Consider the following 15,531-nt stretch of genomic DNA (forward strand, 5'->3'; position numbering starts at 1 on the left):
CCAAGCCACCCAGGTGTGTGGGACTTCCAGTTTCTTGGGTAGAACACCTTGAGTTACTTTAAAGGCTGTAGTTCCTACATTGTTTCTCTGTGAAAGGTTAGTCAAGAAACCACTGGATACTTCTACACTGAGTAAGTCCCTGTTCTTTTATGCCAGTCTCTCCTCAGATGTATAAAATGCAGCACTAAACAACCTGCTTTTCCTAACCATATGGGGGAGGTGACAAGTGTGACTCTGGGAGTTAAGGCGTACCTGATTGTTCATGAGTTCTATCATCAGTCAGCAATTGGTCTCCAGTGAGCATGAAAATTTGTGACTCATTTGAATGTTGACCACATCTTCCAGCATAGTCTTGGAAAATTCAGCTCTGGACATTTGGGTTTGAGAAGATGGATTCGATGTGGGTCCATGTGGAACTTGCCTTGGTGTGATATTCTAAGGGCTTTGGCCAAATCTTTGTTCACTTGGGTGCAATAAAAATTTTTGTAGGCCTTATAATCTGCTTCATCCTTCCATCCTTATTGGTTGAGTCTCTCACCCAGTGTCTATATTATCTGTGCTCACTTGGTCCCAAGTGACAGGGCAGATGTTGGGGCTCGTGCATCCATGATCTGGATAAACAAAGAGAGATGGGAACAAGGCATTGCACAAGGAGGCCCCATCACCATTCTTTTGGGACACTTTGCAAACCAGAATCATCTGCTCCATACAGTTACTGAGGTCATACCTGATCAACCCTGGCCCATCAAGATGTCAGAGCCAGTGAAAGCTTTAGGATCTCTATTTCTAAAATGCATCTATTCGTATCTTCTTTAGCTTCAAGAGAAGTCCAGTATGTGGTTGGTTAACATGTGTTATTCTAACCTCACCTGAATTCCCTGAACACATAAGCCTTCCTTTTTCTTTTTATATCATGCATGTGATCCACACCCCAATTCTCTTGTAGGGAATCCATGACTTTGCAACCACCCATGACATAATCTTGTTTCAAATCCACAGCTTCCTTTGATCTTGGCAGGCCTGAGGTTGGTGTGAGCACAATGTGGGGGCATGGCTGGACCCTAGATTCTTTTTGTATCTCTTTGAAGATGTTGGCCTGATAGCAACTCCCACCTGAAGATAAAAATTGGAAATCTATAACAAAAAAAACTTATTTGGCTCACACACCAAAAGAGGAAAGGTAAAAAAATTTTCAAACTTGGTCATAAATAATGAACACTTTTCATAACTTTTATTATCCTTATTGATGCATTAAAAAAAACACTGTTGAAATGTCCAAACGTCTTAACAATTGCTTTAAGCACAACAATAAATGAGTACATTCTGAAGAAGGGGGAAATGTTCTAAGACAGCCCAGCCAAGAATGTAAATAAGGGTTTATTATACATCCTAGCAATTGTGTGAGTTGCTGGGATGGATTCTAGGGAGTACCAAAATAAAGGGGATGCTTATATAAAATTTGACTCAATTGATTGAAAATATTACTTTTCTTACTCGAAAAGATTCTTTAATATTGAACTACAAATTCTGTGACACTGAAACTCTTGATATCATTTTGGAAATGTCTACTTAAAACACATAGATATGTATAATTTTAAAAACAGTCATTAAAAGATACTATGTTGGATTCACTTCACTCTTTTTTTCTTATAAGTATTTTCTTTTCCAGTTTTCAAGTCTAATTGTACAACATTATCCCTGACCCTTATACGCTAAAGTTCCTTGCCATATTTCCCCCCCCTCTGTTGAAAGTTAACAGTTTGAAGACTGCTTTCAGGTTAAATTAAAATTCTAAACCTTGTCATTGGTGTTTTGTTTTTCCCTACGGGAAACGCTGTTGGCTTGGCTCAGTTCTGAAAAGGTAATGAAAGTCATTCTAATTTTTATTTAAGAAAAAGCAATTTTCATAAATGGTGTACCACTAATGGATTGTGATCATCTATAAACCCCACAGCAAATTACCCTTAATCCAGTTTTCTGTGTTGCCTTACCTGAGGGAAATAATACCCACCCTTCCTCTGGGCCAGCATACTGTTCACAGAGACTTCTTCAATATATATTAATCCCATCATTTATCTTTGTCAACTGAGAACAAAAATAATTTGCAGAAGAGTAAACAGAAGCACACAGAAGAAGGGAGCTCGGCATTATTAAACGGCAGAAAGCAGGTGCCTGCAAAGCCAAACTTATTTTTATTGCAAAACTTGAGTAATTCTCCTTCTGCATCTGTGCATAGCAAATACGAGCAAGGAAAAAATTTAATATTTTAGAGGAAACTGAAATCACTTCAGCTGAAGGATGAGGGCAGGCAATGGTTCTGGGTCTGGCTTTTTTAAATCAATCTGAAAATAGGATATTAATAGCCTCCAAAGGGCAGGAAAGAGAACAGAAGATGTTAGAGTCAGAGGAACCTTCCATTTGATTTGAAAAATGCAAAATAGTAAAATATGCTTTGGATATTTGTTTTTCAGGACTAGGTCTGGATATTGACTGCATCTTCTCTTACTTTTTTATTATTGAAACTAATATCATGAAAACTATTATTAAAACTAATAATACTGATATGTACTGGTATTAAGTAAATAGTAATACCAATAATGTTGTTGACACTAAGGTGACTCATGGTCAATTTCACTTTAGAGCCACCAGGCACCAGACCCTGTGTAAGCATCTTGAGGTTGTCCTCACAACATTGTATGGTGAGGAGCAGGAGGTACTGGAGGGTAAAGGAGTGTCAGAGAAGTTAAGTGACTCCTACCTTGGTTGAACATGACTGTAGCCTTTAGGAGTACACATATGTGTGTCAGACACCATGCTACCTAGGCTTTTGAAAGCCTTTTCCATTCATTCCCACTTTACAGATGAGGAAACCAAGGGCTATAAAGGCTTAGAGACACACCAAAGCTCACACAGGCATTAAGAGATTGAGCTGGAATCCTAGACACAGGTCTCACCTTCTAACCACTCCACTAGTTGGCTGTTACGTTGGGGGTAATTTTCAAATAGAGATTCAAGGGCTGCAAAATACATGTTCTTCCCATTACTGTGTGATGACTCATTTAGAAAAGCACAAAACAAAGCAAATGCCAGGATATTACAAAAACTTCAAAATGAACACAACACAGTGCTGTGGCCAGTAAATCTTGGAGAATCACTGTTTTACTCCCATCCCATCCTGCCCCCTCCCCCTATCTTTCGCCATCCCCTCACAGTTCTTGCCTGGACTGTGGTTTGTGCCTCTCGCTGGCAATGTTCTACTGGTAGTGACTTCCAACTGATCTCCAAGACATTTCAACTAAGAGATGATGTAGCAGCAAGAAATGAAGAGCTTGTATGTTTCCCAGGAACCTTCTGGCCACTGAAAATGAAACAACAGGTCAATAATGCCTACTTAGCAAGGATAGAGCAGCTTAGCTATAAGGAAAATTAGCAGTGAGCACTAAACTGGTAGAAAAAGTGGGGGGAGTCTTATGTTAGTCCAGATGAAACTGACTGAAAGAATATTTCAGTTACTCTTCATGGAGCTGGGTTGCATGATGGCGACTCAGGTGCACTGCTATTTGGTAATATATTAATTAATTAATGCATTCCATTAACAATAGCGTATTGAGGACTGAGCATGGAATCAGAAACTAAGTAAAATAAAACAAATCATTCTGCCAAGGGACTTGGAGTTTATCTTGTTACGTGTCTAATTAGCACAAACCAGTCAGTCCAAACATAAAATTATGTGTGCACAAACAACTGACTGCCTCTTTTGTCAAATAAGAGTGGCAAATTAATAGGTTTTGGAATTAGGATAACTGCATCCATCACTTAGTAACATCAGTACTAAAAACAGACGTAACCCTTTCCTCTGGGTTGCCAGACTTTGTAAGAAATATGACACTTGAAGCTGTAGTTGAAAGGAACTAAGCATTCATCAGTGATAGACATTTAGGCTCTTTCCATGATTTAGCTATTGTTGACAGGGCTGTTATAAACATTGGGGTACATGCACTCCTATGTGTCAGCATTTCTGTATCCTTTGGATAAATCCCTAGTAGTGCTGGGTCATAAGGGAGTTCTGTCGATAGTTTTTTGAGGAACTTCCATGCTGTTTTCCAGAGCAGCTACACCAGTTTACATTCCCACCAACAGTGTAGGAGGGTGCCTGTTTCTCCACATCGTCGTCAGCATCTATACTCTCTTGATTTATTCATTTTAGCCACTCTGACTGGTGTGAGGTGGTATCTCAGTGTGGTTTTGATTTGTATTTCTCTGATGATGAGTGATGTTGAGCATTGCTTCATGTGCCTGTTGGCCATCTGGATGTCCTCTTTGGAGAAGAGTCTGTTTATGTTTTCTGCCCATTTCTTTACTGGATTATTCATTTTTCAGCTATGGAGTTTGGTGAGTTCCTTGTAGATTTTGGATACTGCCCTTTATCTGATATGTCATTTGCAAATAACTTTTCCCATTCTGTCGGTTGCCCATTAGTTTTTTTTTATTTTTTTCCTTTGCAGTGCAGAAGCTTTTTATCTTGATGAGGTCCCAATAGTTAATTTTTGCTTTCATTTCCCTTGTCTTTGGGGATGTGTCGAGTAGGAAATTGCTTCGGTTGAGGTCAAGGAGGATCAAGAAGATGTGGTAAATATATACAATGGAGTATTACATGGCAATGAGAAAGAATGAAATCTGGTCATTTGTAGCAAAGTAGATGGACCTCGAGGGTGTCATGCTAAGCGAAATAAGTCAGGCGGAGAAGGATAGATAAAATATGTTTGCACTCATAGGTCTAACAGGAGAAACCTAATGGAGGACCATGGGGAGGGGAAAGGGGAAAGAGTTGGGGAGAGAAAGGGATGCAAAACCTGAGAGACTATTGAATACTGAAAACGAACCAAACCGAGGGTTGAAGTGGGAGGGGAAGGGGACAGGGAGGTGGTGGTAATGGAGGAGGGCACTTGTGGGAAAGAGCACTGGGTGTTATATGGAAACCAATTTGACAATAAACTATTTTTAAAACTAAAATAAAACACGGACTCTGAAAAAAAAAAGAAAGGAACTAAGCAAATAATACAACCAACCTCTGTGGGAAAAGGGCTTTATTTGGAATTGTCAAATTCGGCAACACAAATGATATTACAATGCCCTTGTCCTTAAGTATCTGTACCATCAGGTAGCTTCCCTCACTGTACTATATTCATCTGTCATATGTAATTCAGGATATCTCAGTGAGGTCCAAAAGTGTTTTTTTTTTTAATTTATAGTTTACTGTTAAGTTGGTTTCCATAAAACCCAGTGCTTCTCCCCACAAGTACCCTCTTCCATGACCATCACCCCCTTCGTCTTTCCCCCTCCTTCTTCAGCCCTCAGTATTGTTCTCAGTATTCAAGATTCTTTCATGATTTGCCTCCCTACCTCTCCCCAGCTCTTTTCCCCCTCCCCCTTTCCATGGTCCTCTGTCATGTTTCTCCTGTTTTTTAATGACGTGTTTCACTCTTAAGAGAAGCTAGTCAAAGACAGGAATCCTCCATGACTTTTCTAAGGGCTATATTAATCATTAAGGAGCACTTCCCTGCTGTTGGATGCCCTGGAGAGTTTCCACACTGGACAAATGCAGCACAGATTGACTAAGGATGGGGAACTTCACTTCATGAAGAGTGGGATATGCATGCTGTTGAATTGAGAATTTATTTAATTTTAATGTTTATTTATTTTGAGAGAGAGAGAGAGAGAGAGAGAGAGAGAGTCAGTCTTTGGGGGGGGATGGCAGAGAGAGAGGAAGAGAGAGAATCCCAAGCAAGGTCTGCATTGTCAGCGGGGTGGGGCTCAGTCCCATGAAACATGAGATTGTGACCTGATCTGAAATCAAAAGTCAGATGTTCAACCAACTGAGTCACCCAGGCATCCCTGCAATGAGAATTTAGATTGATATTAGGAAATACTGTTATAGGAGTTAAGACATAAACATCGATTTTCTTACACAACCCTTGCCTGAATACCTGTGGGAAAGTGTTCACGTTCTTCAGGAGTAAGAGTACCCCAGTCTGAAGATCACTTCTGCAGGGTGTGTGGCACCATAGTTCCAGGGTTTGTGCTTCAGAAAACCAGTGTCTCCATTTATGTGTTTGGTTCTTGGGGCAAGAAGTATGGAAAGAGAAAGAAGACAAAAATGAACAGGAAGAAGGAAATGCCAGAGATGAATTTGAGCTGGCCTACTGATGATTGTCCATTTGTTAATCTGATATCTGAAAGAGTGATTTCTAAGAATGTGGTGGACCAGTGCCAAGGTGTGATGTTAACCAGCAGCCCTCCACACTGGATGACAGCGGCTCGTAATGAAGGTATATGATGATGAGCCGGCTGTGGCATACGGCCATTGCCTGCAGCTCTTGCAATGCTGCTACCAGGGCTGGCTAAACAAAGTGCAGGCACTTTCCCAAAGCTCTCTAATTATAAATGTCCATCTGAATAATTCACCCAGGCTCATCTCTGGGACCATGTAGTCACCTCCATTGGTCCAAACTCTGATATATAGTCATTATATAAGAAGAGCTTTCAGTTTTGAAGTCTTTCTTTGTATGTTTCTGACAAGTTCTCAGAAATAACTTATGGATCTTTAGAACAACCTTTTATGGTGATTCTTGCTGTTTTCATTATGCAGATAAAGAAATTACTGCACAGGGAAGCTAATCAATTTCCCCAAGATCACACAGTGAGTGACTGGAGGAAAGCTTAAATCCAGACCCATCTCGTGGCAGTAAACCACAGGAGTTGCTCTGTGTACAATAGCATATCTACCGATATGCATTTTTAATGATTTTATAATGAACTTTTAAAGGTTCAGCATTAAGCTCCAATCATCATTGGTCTTGACACCTCAACCAGACAGACTTATAATTGTTATTTTACTCTTGTTTAACAGATGTCATGAGGTTCTATCAAGAATCACATTTTTAATGCTTCCATTTATTTTTTAAGTTCTGACTCATCTTTCCAAGAAGTATTTACTCAACATCTACTGGGTTCCTGGTTTTGTTCTAGGCACAAGGGATCCAGCCAGAGCAAAGCAGACAGGACATCTTGTCCCTGGCACAAACATTTTTAATGAGGTGTTATTTATACTAGAAATGAAGTTTATTGGATGAAGGAACATGACTTCAACATGCTTACAATTAGGGTCAAAATACCATAAAATATATAGGTTTGACTTTAGAATTTCATTAAACAGCTAAACAGAGAAAAATAAATTGATGTTAGAGAAAGAGACCTGTGTGGACAGATTGCTTCTGGACAAATAGCACACATTGCTTGAACTGGAATAGCCTAACATTATAAATTTTTGGTATTTTTATTTTAATAAAAAATCTCTATTTTCCTCAAGATGGAAATTTTAAACATCATTTTAAATGGTATTAATTATTAAATATTGTAGAAAACATTAAAATATTATAGTTGTAATATTATACAGATATGCCCACGACCTATGTTCTATAATTAATATTTTAATAGACTTACTTGCTTTATCCATACCCATCCCTCCATCTTTCATGTTTCTTGTATGCATTCAAAGCCATTTGCAGATCCCTTACACACTTCAGCATGTATATCATGCATATGGAGCCTATTTGTTCACAGTTCTCTTTCCTCTCTTCCTCACATTTTTCTTCTTCTTACCTCCTCCTTCCTCTTCTCTCCCTTCTTCCTCCTTCTTCTCCATTGAGGTAAAATTTACATAGAATAAAAGACACAAATCCTAGATGGATCATCTGTTGAATTTTGACAAATACACATGGCTGAGAACACATATATTTGTTTTGGCACATCCCAATCCTGGTCTAAATGAAATTGTAAAAATCCAAGGAATTGGTTTATCAAGCCTTCCCATCTCCGCCATCAGAGATCAGTTTCCTTCTCTGTCAGATCTTCATCTTTGAACTTATTTTCAACTAGCAGTTACTTCATCCATACTGGTTTAATATCAACTCATCATGAAGTTATTAACTTCATGGACATGAGTTATGTCCTGGCTAATTAGATTTGTGAGGCAGGTGTCTAGGGATCCTAGTTTAAAGGAGACATTTAATACCCACAGAACTAAAAGTATAAAGCAATAATGGGGGGATGGTTGCCATTGATAACCAAAGTTTTTGACAAAAGCCTTACCAAAATTTGTCTCATATTGTATGATGACAACAAGTACTGGGGTTGGGCTGTCTTAAAAAAAAGTTTTTTTAATGTTTATTTGTTTTTGATAGAGAGAACACACACAGGTGGGGGAGGGGCAGAGAGAGAGAGAGGGAGAGGGAATCCCAAGCAGGTTCCACACTGTCAGCGTAAAGCCTGACATGAGGTTCAAACCACAAATCGTGAAATCATGACCAGAGCCAAAGTCAGAAACTGAACCAATTGAGCCACCCAGGTGCCCCTGGTTTTGGGCTATCTTAACTTCCTGACTTTGCTTCATTTTAGGGAGATGAGCTTGTTATACAATTGGGCATGTTGTGGATTGTTGGACTACACACCTGAGTTGGAGAAAACCTCCATCTCTCCTGATGAGATTGTGCCCATTAAAATTTTACTTCTCTGAAAATCATTTTCAGTTTGATATTAGATCAGAGTGACACTATCCATGAAGCTGTGGTGTAGACCAATTGCTTCAAATTAGGATTTGGTGGGAGATAAGCCATCACTGAACCCACCCCAGTGGAATTAGTGCTTAAGGGTGCATCATAGGCACCTTTGGTCAGTGTTATTCTCATGAGGCAAGTAGGTATGTAGTAAAACAAGTTTATTTTTGTTTAGTGTTTTGACTTCACAAAGTGGAAAGGACAGAGTATTTCAGTTTGGCCTAGGAGTTACTGGGTGGTAAAACTGGGGAAGACATGGGAACAGAGGTCATATTTGTGGTTTGTCTGAGCAAGGAATGAGGCAGGGGAACACAGAGACATGACATCTTGGCTCCAGTCCCCATTTTGACATTTTTTCAGGTCTGTTGTTCTTTTTGTTGTTGTTGTTGTTCTTTCTTTTAAAACTTCTTTTTAAATTATTTATTTATTTTGAGAGAAAGAGAGAGAGAGCAGGGAAGAGACAGAGAGAGAGGGAGAAAAAGAGAATCCCAAGCAGGCTCTGTATTGTCAGTGCAGAGCCCAATGCTGGGCTTGAACTCATGAATGGTGAGATGCTAACCTTAGCTGAAATCCAGAGTTAGATGCTTAACTTACTGAGCCATCCAAGCTCCCCTCAGGTGTGTGATTCTAAGTCACTCCACCTCTTGGGACTCAAATTTCTTACAAAATAAATAGATATAATTCAAATTTACAAAATGTTTCAAGAGTAGTACAAAGAACTCTCCTATAATTTTTACTCAAATTCACTAATAGTTAATATTTGGTTTCATTTACATTATCTATCTATCTATCTATCTATCTATCTATCATCTACCTATTATCTATCATCTATCTTTCTATCATCTATCATTTTTCTACCTATCTATCTGTCTATCATCTATCTCTTTAAACACACATTTTTTTCTAAATCATTTGAGATTAAATTACAGATATTGTCTCCTTTTACCTATAAATACTGTAAGATACTATTTTCTAAGAACAAGGGCATTTTCTTACATAACCACAATATAATTATTAAAATTGCGTTATTGAATGTTTATATAATACTGTTATCTATCCTATAGTCCACATTCAAAGTTCATCCATGCCCCAATACCCTTTACAGTGTGTGTACATGTTTACATGCACATGTGCTTGTGTTTACTGCTCCAGCATCCATCCGATCCAAGATCACACATCACATGCCATTGTCATGTATCCTGACTCTTTTTATTTTTTGTTTGAGATGGATCCATTATTTAATCAGGTTCTTTGTAAGACATTTGGAACACCAGTTTATGAGGGCAAACTCCATTCATGAGAGAAAACACAGAGCAGAGGTAACCCTGAAGCTGAAGGACACCTTTGATTTTTGGCAGAATTTGCGAGTCCACTGCTTTCTGATCAACCTTGGGCCGCTCTGTAATCTTGTATTTCTCTTTCTCCGTCGCTCTGTAATCTTGTATTTCTCTTTCTCCGTGTTGAAGATCTCCCCTTCCTGATGTCTGGGTTTACACAGCCTCTTCTTAAAGTAAGCATCAGTGAGGTGTTTGGGGATTTTCACACTGCTGATATCAATTTTGGTGGAGGTGGCAATGACAGATATCTGGTGTGTTCTACACAGAGGAACTCAACTGAGGCACAGAGGTCCAGTCACAAGTAACAAACCACCACTTAGTTGTTTCAGAAAAACCACCCTCTTGCCCCTGTGGCACCTAGTGAGGATGATCAGGATGGTCCCAGGCGTGATGCTAGCTCGCAGTTTCCTCATGTGCTGACCGAAAGGTTTGTTGCCCTGCCTCAACAGCTTCCAAGGCACATCTTCAGTAGGATAATACTTGGGCATTATTATAGGTTAGCTTATGGAATGTAATGAGTTAAACTTATAGAATGTAATGGGTTGAACTTCTTCTGGAATGTAATGGGTTAACTTACTTATGGAACGTACTGGATAATTTGTTGCAAACGGTTCCCCCACCCCTTTTCTATGGTCCAGCTAAAACACTCCTACAGAAAAAATGCTTAGTCACTGACTAACTATGATTAGTTATCTTAGAAGAACAAAGAACTAAAGTGATAGGTTCCCGCCAAAAACAAGCATCTGTGTGTCACAATGTAATTGGCTATCATGGAATCCTGTGTATGTCTATATAATCTCACTGTAATCTTTGTTTGAGGCCATTCTCTGCTCCTTACCATCTGGAGATCAGGTTTGGCCCAGCTGTGAATAAATTTTTGCCTCTCTTTAATTCAATGTTTGGTGGTCTTTTCAACATCAGCCTGCGATAGGCATTTTGTGGAGCTTAACCACTTGGGTACCACCATTCTTGTCACCACTGACTGGTTTTTTGACCGCAGCAAGAACCTTCTCCTTTTTCTTTTCAATCCTGGATTTAGCTGCTGAATACTTCCTCGTGTACATGGCCTTCCTTAAATACATAGACGTCTGATTGGGAGTATCTGCCAATTCCTCTGACTAGGACATTGTTTTGGCTGCAGTGGGGCTTCCCCTTCTTTGGCGTTTTAGCCTTGAGGTTACCCTTCTTGACCTTGCCACAGCATCAGCCTTGGCTTTGGGTTTCCTCTCCTTAGTATCTGGCTTTTCAGCTTTTTCACCCACCATCTTGCAAGATGGGAAAGAACATCTCCTGACTCCCTTAAACTTAGGAATGGTCTTTCAGTCTTGTCTTTGTCTTTCATGATCTTGTCATTTTTTAATTACCCAGGCAAGTTGTTTTATACAATGTTACTCGGTTTGGGTTTGTCTGATGTTTCCTAGTGAGGAGATTCAAGTTATGCCTCTTTTGACAGGGATATCCCAGAAACAATGTCATGTTCTCAGTGTATTCTTTCAGAAGCACATGATTCAGTTTGTATCAAAATCAGTTAGCTCTGATCACTTGCTTAACATGGCTTCTCCATTGCCAAGTACTATTTTTCTATACATATCTTGGGAGAGAGACTTTGAAATCATGTGAATAGTCTCTTCCTCAAAATTCTACTCACCAATTTTATCAGCCATTGGTGATTTTTGCCTTAATTCAATATTACTAAGATGATTGCTCAATACTTGTTGTGATCGTCTGATTCTGTCACTCCTTATACATTCATTAACTGCTTTTCTATCCCAAAGAAGAGCTCTCTCTTCTCCCCTAGTTTTTAAAAATGTACCCATTCATTTAGTTATATCAACATGAGAGTGTAAATTCTTTAAATTTTTTTCAATTTATTTATTTATTTAGAAAGAATATTAGTGAGGTAGGGACAGAGAGAGGGTGAAGAGAGAGAATCTCAAGCAGGCTACACACCATCAGCACAGAGCTTGACACTGGGCTCGAATTCACAAACTTCAAGGTCATGACTTGAGCCAAAATCAAGTCAGAGGCTCAAACAACTGAGCCTCCCAGGCACCAATGTGGATTCTTACTTTGTTCAAAGTTATAGTTTCCTACTGTCAGTATTAATTTTGATAATCAAGTGGTATTGTATTTGGCCATTGGGAACCCCTTTCGTGTACTTTTGGCATATGTTATGGACTGAACTGTGTTCTCCCAAAATTCCTACAGTGAAGCTCTGATCCCCAGTGTAACTCTATTTGGATACAAGGGCTTTAAGGGGATAATTAAGGTTAAATGAGCTTGTAAGGGTGGGGCCCTAATGTGAGAGGACTGGTATCTTTATAAGAGAAGGGAGAGACTTCAGAGCCTGTTCTCTCCCCCTACTCCCCTCTCTTTCTTTCTCCATGCAAGCACAGAGAAAAGTCCATATGAGGACACACCAAGTAGATTATTATCTGCAAACCAAGGAGACCTCACTGGGAATGAACTCTGCTGGCACCTTTATCCTGGACTTCTTTGCATCCAGAACTGAGGGAAAATCAGTTCTGTTGTTTAAGCCATGCAGTCTGTAGCAGTTTGTCATGGCAGCAGGAGCAGACCAACACAGCATGTCCCCAGATTCTGTATTCCTTTCAGTAAGAATGGTGGTTAGTAACTGAGATCTGGGTGCTAGATGTGTCTATTACTATAAGGAATCCATTGCTTTAAGAGTTAGGGCAGATCTATGCTCTTTCAAATGAAGATCTCCTCACACATGCCTAAATCTTCTCAATTTTAGTTTCTGGTAGTAATGTATGAGGTGCTGACTCCTCAGATAGTTCGTTCTGCTAATTTCTCATTTATCAGACCATAAAGAGCTCAAACCTTATTTTCAGCACATGCGGAAATGATCTCTCAACACAAATACACACTATACACTTATATAGAAACTCAATTTTTTCTGACACAATTACACAAATCCAAGTTGGAGAGGCAGTGGGGAATTTATTTATTTACTTTTTAGTCAAACATCCTTTCTACATTTGAAAATACAAATACCACACACTGAGAAGGAGCATGGTCAAATGCTGACAGATTTAAATGTTGTTAAAATAGGCAGGAAAAAAAACCCAGAAAAATCTCATAAGAATAGGAGCATAATACAGTGCAATCTGGGCACGGGAAGAAAGGAAGTCCTAAAATGCTCAAGCTATCCACCCTGGTAGATTTGGCTTAGAAGGGGATATCTTTCAGGGTTTGGCTTTGTCTGAAGGAAAAGGTTTCATGTACAGGGAGGGCCACCAGGAACTTGACCTGACAGTTACCTTTAATTGTTGGAGACCACCTGAAGTTACCTGCTGGCCTCCAACCAAGAGTATCAGGGGCCAGTGACTTGGAGGCTGATAATAATAAAAGCAAAGGATTGTGACTTATTTTTATCTTCTGTTGAAGAGAAAGGGAAGGTACTTGGAAAAATGTGCCCTTCCCCCGAAACCATGCATATGAAAACACACAGGCCTACACAGCTTTCGATCTGCTACATTTGAACATAGTCACCTCTCTCACCAAATACCATCCAAGGGTACACAGATTTGTTCTCAAAATATCCATATCTAAGGATAAAAACCAGAAACCATTGTCAACACCTCCTTTACTTTAATGCTTGTGTTCAAAAATTTTTTATATAAAGTTTATTTATTTTTGAGACAAAGACAGAGACAGAGCATGATTTGGGAATGGGCACAGAGAGAAGGAGACACAGAATCTGAAACAGGCTCCAGACTCTGAGCTGTCAGCACAGAACCTGATGTGGGGCTCAAACCCACGAACCGTGAGATAATGACCTGAGCTGAAGTCGGTTGCTTAACTGACTGAGCCACCCAGGCGCCCCAAATGCTCGTATTTTTGTTAACAATGTTCTATGACAATGTTCTATTTGGTTTGAATTGAGACAACCAGATATCATTCCACACCTATAAGATTGTGCTTAAAATTTCCCCATTCCATGTCACCTATAACCTCTCATTCCTGGACTGTACCGGCTCTTCTATAACAGCCCCTGTGGTGACAGTAGGGGGGCTCCAGACATCAGGCCATTCCTCCGTGATTTTCTTTTTCTCAATGACCAATGAACTCAAATCATGACTGCTTTATAGCTCTAGTATTTTTTTCCTGAATGCACATGACACTGCCATTTGGTTTCTCACTCTCTGAGTCATATCCCAGTGTCTCCCACCTCTCCTGACATGGCGAGCCCAGAAACTGAATCAAGGCGTGTCTTGGGCCCCAGAGCCTGGTACATGGCCAGCCGGAGGTCTGGAGCCTCGTGGGGCTGAACCAGGAGTTTAAGTCTACTCTGGGGCCGAACACAGGAGACCATGGCTCTGAAACTAATCTCCCAAAGTTTGTTCCTTCACAGACACCTAACATAGACTTTTGCCCATGTCATCCCCAGGCTTCTGGTCCCCATACCTGCACTTAGGTATTGGGTGGGGACACGAACTGAACTTACATTCATTTTTGTGCTCTTTGGGATAATTTCTATATTTTTTTCTGACCTGGAAAAATGGATGGACATCTTCTACTTTTACACAGTAGTGGGGAATCTTCAAAGATCTGCCCCAATCATTCCCCAGGCACATGCCTGTGTCGGCTTATACAAGCTGACCTGGGCACAGGTCTCTAATGCAACATGGACTAAATAGGATCACTCTCCTTGAAAATTAACAGTTGTGATAGAGGGTGGACCAATGAAGCACAATGGAATCATCTGTGAACTTCTTAAATAATACAAAAGGTCCCAGCTTCAGATATCCCGCTTCAATTTGTCTGGTGTTGGCCTTAGGCACTTTTTCCCCAGTGGATATTGTTTTTATATTTTATTTTTAAATTATGAAATATTGTAAACATATAGAGATACACAGTTAAAATATAGCACATATCCATCAACATACTAAATTTAGCAACATAATCCTCTGGTTTGCAATAAGGAAAGAAGAAAGGAAGAAAAGAAAGGAGGACAGGAAGGAGAGAGAGGCAGGTGAAAAATTTAAAGATAAGGAAGGAAAGAGCATCTCTTAGTAACTAATGTAGATCAAGTTCTAGGATTTGGGTCTTCTACTCTATTTTATTGAACTCTCAAACAAGATGGAGAAGGTAAGGAAATTGCTTCTTGGTTTGTGTAATAACACCCCAAGGTCATCCAGCAACCAGAATGCCTTGATTCTGGCTATCTCTTCTTGCTCCTATCTATTCTGGCTCCAAGCCCCTGGGTTCTTCCTAGCACCTGTTCCAAAAAGAAGAGGAAGGAGAAGAGGAACCCCAGAGCAGGCAAACAGAAGTCTGTGTGCATGGTGAGGAGATGACAGATCAAGCACGTCCCATAGGGTGTGGCTGGCTCCTCCCTGCTCACCCAGGGCCTCCAGCTACCTAAGGAAGTTTGGATGAAACTGGAATCATCACAGCTGAGTTCTCAGACAAGAGAAAGTTCAAGTGGTGTCTGGGAATACCTATTCCACTTGGTCTGAGAAAGCAACACGGGACAAGATTAGCCAGGAAGGAAAATACACATAATAAAATGCTTGATGAGCATCCACTGGAATCTGAAAACAAGTTTTGAT

At 39.9% G+C, this 15,531-nt stretch overlaps 1 pseudogene; it reads right to left on the reverse strand.

The window, feature by feature from the left end:
* Positions 1 to 9,853: 9,853 nt before the first annotated feature.
* On the reverse strand, positions 9,854 to 11,217 carry LOC115274488 (annotated as a pseudogene).
* Between the last annotated feature and the right edge of the window lie 4,314 nt (positions 11,218 to 15,531).

The sequence above is a fragment of the Suricata suricatta genome, chromosome 12, assembly GCF_006229205.1.
Source record: "Suricata suricatta isolate VVHF042 chromosome 12, meerkat_22Aug2017_6uvM2_HiC, whole genome shotgun sequence".
Classification (NCBI taxonomy): domain Eukaryota; kingdom Metazoa; phylum Chordata; class Mammalia; order Carnivora; family Herpestidae; genus Suricata; species Suricata suricatta.